The 7,172-nt window shown below is 39.1% G+C and overlaps 1 protein-coding gene across 1 annotated transcript in view; it reads right to left on the minus strand.

Annotated features, from left to right (window-relative positions):
• lpar1 (lysophosphatidic acid receptor 1) overlaps window positions 1–6,587 on the minus strand; it is a 43,251-nt gene extending 36,664 nt beyond the window's left edge. The window contains exon 1 of the mRNA XM_082541235.1: window positions 6,110–6,587. The gene's annotated coding sequence lies outside the window, so the exon portion shown is untranslated. The remainder of the gene's footprint in view (window positions 1–6,109) is intronic.
• Window positions 6,588–7,172: the final 585 nt, after the last annotated feature.

Genomic DNA, 7,172 nt, shown 5'->3' on the forward strand with positions numbered 1-7,172 from the left:
TTGGGTCATTTTCTGTAAACAGTAGAAACGGTTGTGCGGGAAAATCCCAGTAAATCAGCAATTTCGGAAATGTTCAGACCAACTCATCTGACACCAACAACCACATTCGTTGTGGGGAGATCGTGGCTCAAGAGTTGGGAGTTTGCCTTGTAATCGGAAGGTTGCCGGTTCGAGCCCCGGCTTGGGCAAGACACTTCACCCGTTGCCTACTGGTGGTGGTCAGAGGGCCCGGTGGCGCCAGTGTCCGGCAGCCTCGCCAATGTCAGTGCGCCACCGGGTGGCTGTGACTACAATGTAGCTTACCATCACCTGTGTGTGAATTGGTGGATACAGGCCATTTACCAGTCAAAGTCACTTCATTGACCTTTCTTCCCAATTTTGATGCTCACTTTAGCAGGTTATCTTGACTATGTCAGCATGTTTGATTTGCTGCCATCTATTTGGCTGATTTGATACTTCCAGTAACACTATGAGTAATGTGGGAGTCATTTCAATCAAAATATGTCCTTTGAAATACAATGAAACATTAAGTTTTTGTACAAAGTATCACTACCAGGAACAAAAAAGACAGGTAATATTTCTCATATGTTAGCTTCTCTTCATTGGCCCCCTGTTAAATTCAAAATTCAATTTAAACTCCTTCTGATTACATACAAAGTCTTGAATAAGCAGGGCTCCTCATATTCTAAAGACCTCATTGCATTGTTTTAAAAGAGCATTTCACTCTTCGACTGCATTGAATTATACTACTTTAAAATGCTATGTAACATCTGAAAAAAGGGTTAGTGTCATTGTTTCACTTCAAAAAGAGCGTGGTGAAGTACAGAACCAAATAATCATACTAATACAGAACCCCAGAAAGAGTCATGATTTGTGCTGGGTTGAAAAATTATTTCCTCATTATGGTGTTTCTCAGTTCCTCTTTCTTTCATGCATGACAGACACCTTTCAGATGATTTTAACCGTCTTCTGCCTCAAAGCCACACATGATCTGTTACAAGGAAGTTAATGAGTGGTCATTAGAGAAATAAGTGGTAAGTGCAGGGTCTATGTCTTGAACCATGTTAGCATTAGAGCCACTAAATGTGTTTATCTCTAACTGATGTGGTCCAGTGTCTGGCAGCACGAGCCTACAGTACTGCACCATTGTGGGTTGAGCTCCTGACAATGTAAACATCACATGGATGAACACTTGGCTTTTGGTCACACTGACCATATCCTTTTAAGCCCTTAAAGCCTGCCTCTCAATAAAGAAGAACTTGTAAGTAAAGTGGTAACATAATATGACTGTTCCATATTTTGGAGAGCCAAAACATGTACTGTATGCATCCAAAACACTTTGCAGTAAATACACATCTACCCTTTGTGCAAGTGATTGTGTATTCTAACCTAATTCATGTAATCTTTCTGGGTAAATATTGGGTCCATTTTCTTTTCTGTTAGCACCAGCTAAACTGTGGATTGAAAAAACAATACCTTACATGATGACAGCATAATAATATGTACACACTGATAGTTGTGAGCAGTTTGTGTATAGATTTACCAAACTGTGCAAATCTGCTTTCTTTAAATATTTATGAATGTTTCCAGCATGCCATGACGTTATCTGAAGTTCGTTTGGAATATACAGTAACTACATTAACATCAAATATATTTACTTCCCAAAACAACATTCATTGTGTATCACTGTAGCCATGCAACCACAGTAGTGTTAATCTGACAGCTGTCAGTTTCCTGTCAAAACCACAATTTCTTTTTTCCATTTATCTAAGGTAAAAAAATGAATTGTAAAGGTAGAAGATGGCAACAAACCTCCCTGTGGATAAACAGAAGAAATGGCTACATACATTGAGAAAAACAAACGACTGCTTCCAAATAAGTAGTTATGAGCAAATTCTATCAAAGTCTATCTATTAAAAGCCAAAGGTAATGTTTTCAGAAGATGAGATATACAGCTATAATTACTTGATCCCAGAACCAAGAACAAGCTGAAGTTTGAGAGATATTTTCAGATATTGTTTATGTTATTGACAGTAACTGATAATAAAATATATCACAACTACTGTATTCATTTTAGATTTAAGGTCCTTATTGCATCATTTTTTAAATTTTGATTAATTAACTTCACAGTAATGTTCAAAGACTGTGCAGACACTGAGGAGCATAATATCTGTAATTCATGTTAATAAGAATGCATGTGTATGTAAGTAAAAGTCAAGATAACTTCAGAGAGAGTATCAGTGATTCTAAAACCATTTATAACTATTTGTTCTATCTTGTGTATATTTTTTATAGCTGTGAACAGCCTATTTTGAATTACTTCCCTGTTTAAATGGCCCTTGAAGAAATTTCTTTTCTGCAGCAACTGCTCACACATTCATGCAGGTTGCTGCATTAATGTGGAAACAATCTGGACCTATGGAGTAAGAATGGGTGGAATGCAGTTCCTTAGAATAGGGGGAGGAAAAATCAGGGTTCCAGTAATCACAACACAGATGTTTCAAGAACCCAGGCTTTTGATGGACGTCAAAGCTCATGACGGGAAACATAAAGCAGTCATCTTCAGGGGAGACAGTAAGTCTTTGCAATGGGAGTTCTGTTTAGTTTGATAAAAGAGGTCAGAAGTCAAAAGAATCAACTTCTCTGGAATGACTTTCAGATGAGTATGTTTCTGTAACCCCATCAAATCTATCAACAACAACTTTAAGGGCTAAGAACCCGAGGTGCTTCTCTGAGCCTCTTTGCTTTACCCATATTTTAAGTGCACTTGACTAGTAAATAAAAATGTTTGTGGCCTATATATATATATAAATCTATATATAGACAAAGTATCATTCAACAAAAGCACTCAAACACTGTCACTTTAAATCATCATCAACTGTTTTTTAATACAATGGCATCATAAGTCTTTTACACTTATCTGTTTTTTTTTCCTGCTTGTTGTATGACACTATCATCTCTCACTTTCTCTCTTCCCGAGTTATGTCTTAATTTTACAACACTCTACAGTAGCTGTGTAAGTTGTAAAATGTTGCACTAAATTAATTTGGTTTGTGTGTCACAGAGTGCTGCAGCTACTTGAAAATGTTATTTTTGTTACCATAAGATGATGCTAAATGAAAAAAAGCAGATTTATACAGTTGTTGTTTTTTAAATAAGTACTTGAGAATGACTTAAATAAGCTATATCGAGAGTGAACAAATTGACCTAGTTCAGTAAATAAGAACTATGTGGCTCACTACACTACTGAAGAATTTCCCAGGAAAGAAATGTCCAAAAAATGTGAGATTTTGTATATATGACAATAATTGAACCACTGTGCTTGTTGGATTGATCTCCTGTTTCTTAGTTTTTTTTATGATCAGATTAAAATCTAACTTATCCACACTATCCATCAAATAAGTAAATAAAACTAAATCGATATTCAACAAACTATTAAAGAGAAATCTTTCATTCTGGTTGCTTAAGGCTGTAAGAAATGTCGAGAATGTCGAATCCATGATTAAAGTCGCTTCAAAGGCTATGTCCACACTAGCCCGGATGGATTTGAAAACGGCGTTTTCGTCTGAAAACGCTCTGCGTCCACACTAGCGTTTTCTTCAGTCGTTTTCACAGAGTTGTGCGTCCACATTGAAAACGCTTACGTTCCAGTCCTGCGCATGCGCAAATGCGAGTGAGAATTAAAGAATTTGAAGAAAAGCTATCTGGAGCATGTACAAACTGATAGTAATCTTTTTTAGGGCTGTCAAAATTGAGAGCAATCAAAACAACTGCTGTACAATGCCCTCCGCTATCTTTGTTTAATTGGTCACATGACTGCGTCACATGACTAAAACGCATCATCGTTTAAGAAAGTCTGCGCTTTCGAGTGTCTACACTGTGAAGGGACAGCTCCGTTTTGAAATGTATTCGTTTTCGAGAGCGTTTTCAAAACGCTGCGTTTTCCTTGGGGAAAATGCCGTCTCAGTGTGGACGGGAGGCCAAAACGGAGAGAAAACTATGCGTTTTCAAACAAAAACGCATTAGTGTGGATGCAGCCAAAGTCATTTGAAATCTCTCTTCAGGAGTGCTAATGGTCCTATCACTCTCTTTAGCATCAAAGACCCCCTGAGACCTGTGACAGCGGGTGGTAGGTAAGCAGTGGTCTCACTCTCTCTTGTGAATACACAAATAAACACACCCACTCAGACACAGAGACACCATTTGAGTCCCAAATTAGTGTTAATCAGGAAACATCAAAAGGGAGTGACAGCATGTATCAAGCACCTTTTTTCCCTTACAGCAGGCCTTCTCAATCAGTTCAAATTTACTTTGATGACACAGAAACCCTGCGGTCTTATCACATATCTTGGGTGCATGTGGAAACTTTGATAAAAAAAAGGAAGGTCATGAACTTAATAAACTTTTCTGGTCAAGTTTCAAGGTTTTTTGGTGGGTGTATAACATTCTTCAAAACAATAATAATACTTTAGAAGGAATAGGCATATAATGAGCAAACTGCCAATAACAGGAACTAAAAGGAGCCAGTAAAACGCATCACATCAGCAACACAGCTGTGAAGTCTTTTGTCACTTTCCAAGCAAGAACACAGCCAACTGTGTTTATTTGAATGCATGACCCAGGCTAAGGTAACAGAAATCCATCCCTGAGGTCTGTGGAGATTGATGACAAACCAGATGTGTGTGGCTCAAAAGAGCTCTTTCAGGAAACATAAAAGTACTCAGTTATGCCTTTTTATCTCTTGTATAGATGTGAAATGGTTCATCTTCAAATGGAAATTTGCCATGGGGAGTTTTGACTAAGAAAACTCAAGTAAGGACAGAACTCAATGGCTTCATTTCACCCTATATCATCTAGAACATCTTAACTCAGCTTAATTGTTGGGCAAGTTAAAGTTTGAGCAAACCTGTTCTAAATTAAGTCCCACGGGTCTCAAGGGAGATTCAGATTTTTCCATTAAGAGTGTTTCACAGTGCCAATAACAGAAACAGAGCTTTTAAGACGTGCTTTTGTCCGATAACAGTCAGCAAGGTCCCCACAAGAGCTGTTTCATGTATATTTATCTCCAGTTTGTTATGCATGACTTATTATGACTAACCGACAAACAACACAGCATCTGATCAGAACCTGTCAGATGAAAAAAAAAAAACCCAAGCATTCCATCCCAGTTGGTCTTAAGATGTTGGAATTATTGCTCCTTTTGACTTTTAGACTACAAGTTGGACCTCTGAGCTATCCATCTCTGCCATAACAGGTGAAGCCTGTGTACCCTAAATTCATACAGTTAAACTTAACTATCTTGTGTTCGATAAATAACTAAATCACTTTGTTTCCCGAAGGTGTTACTAAAGTCTGCTAAAATTGTAACAGTTACAGTTGATTTTTAGGGCTTGAGTAGGGTGGATTGACGCCTGCCGGCAGAAGACAGAGTCAAGGCGTTTTCTTTGGAAAGACGCCAGCACTGCAAGAAATGCTTCAACATGCTGCTGGTGGTTTGGTCATCTGTAATACTCACACTGACAGCACAAGTGTTTTCTCTTGAATAACCGATGCTGGTTAGAATGAGTTTAGATTTGATTTGGGGGAGGAAGACGCAGAGATTCGATAAAGAAATCTAAAATAAGATCATAAGAACACATTCTCTATAACGAGATCAGCGTGGAAAATCTAAACAGATGTCAGCCTTTATAAACTCCTACACCCAACGCCCATTTATTTTTTTCCTCTCACTCCCATTTACAAGTGTTGTTCCAATCCCAGAGTTTGATAAAGAGCCCAGTTCTGGCGCAACAAGTCCTTCATTCCAGCCGCGTCCCTGTTCTCACATCCTCTATAGACGCACAACTGCGCGTCTCCCGTTGAAATAACGGTGCGCTGAGGGGCTCCAGGCATCTGCTAATACCATCAAAGCCTTTATCTGAACTGACTGCTCTATCGCCACGTCTACGTGGCAGGTATACTTTTGATTATGAAAAGATGCCCACTCTTAGGCATATGTGCATAGTAAGACAGCGGTCCACATAAACCTATACATGTACCCCCTCTATGTAACAAATGTTAAATTGTGGGGAAATCTCTCAACAGTGAGGATAAGATATCAAATACTTACAGTGTCCTGCATGCAGTGAGAGCAGTGGGTAGGTGGTTTAGCTTACTCCCTGACTGGTTCCTGGATGTCCAACTCAAGTTTGATCCGGAGTGTCTAAAATTCCTCCAACAGACAACTCATACAGACTCTGCCTGCGCAACTCTGAAGTCAACGCCGCAGCGGTGTAATATAAGATTTAAAATCCAACATGCAGCCAGGTAACCCTTTCATTTTATGTCCGTGCAGGGGAAAAAAGCGAAAGATCGGTCAAATTTTCCCACCGCTATGTCCCGATTTTGTTTGTTTTTTGGCTTTGTTGTTTTTTGGCTGTTTTTTTTTCTTCAAAAATGCAAGTTGTTTTAATTTCCCCCCCAGATATCGAAGCCTTTGCGCTCTCTGCTTCGTCTCCGTGCCTCTCTGCGCTGGCGCGGCTCTCTCCTTCTCTCTCTCTCTCTCACCCTCTCTGTCTCTCTGGCCGACAGACTGCCACACAGACTGCACAGGACGGGACCTTTGTCCGCATGTGACGTCACTCACACACACAAGCCGACACGCTGATAGAAATGTCATATCTTTTATCAAGACAGGACTACATGCACATTGCAATTTTATTTAGAGAACAGGATGACACACAGTTACAAACACGGTGATGGCTGCACACTGAAATACAGTGCACAGAATACACAAGCAGCTTTAATACAGCTGAGTGCGTCACATAGCGTCACATAGCACTGTCTGCTCCATTCCCACAGCTTAGACTAAGTAGTTTCTTGAAATGTCCCTCTATAATCCAAGTGCAAACAATATATACCGAAAGGTACCATAACCGGAGCTTTTTCTTTGTGTCTTGATCTCGACAGATCAAAGTGAATTTTATATTTTGCAAACTAGCACCTAGTTAAAAATAAAAAAGCTCTCTTTCGCCCGTATGCTCTCACAAGTTGTTCCTCTTTAGTGAGCCAGAAAGCTAAACAAGTAGAGTGAATATTCATTAGCTAGTGAAAAGAAGTATGTCTATTTGTCTGAATTGCCTGTGAATAACTGCATTTCATTTGAAATAGGGCTTCATGAGTTATACTAGAAA

The sequence above is a fragment of the Aulonocara stuartgranti genome (assembly GCF_965226115.1).
Source record: "Aulonocara stuartgranti genome assembly, chromosome: 7".
Classification (NCBI taxonomy): Eukaryota; Metazoa; Chordata; class Actinopteri; order Cichliformes; family Cichlidae; genus Aulonocara; species Aulonocara stuartgranti.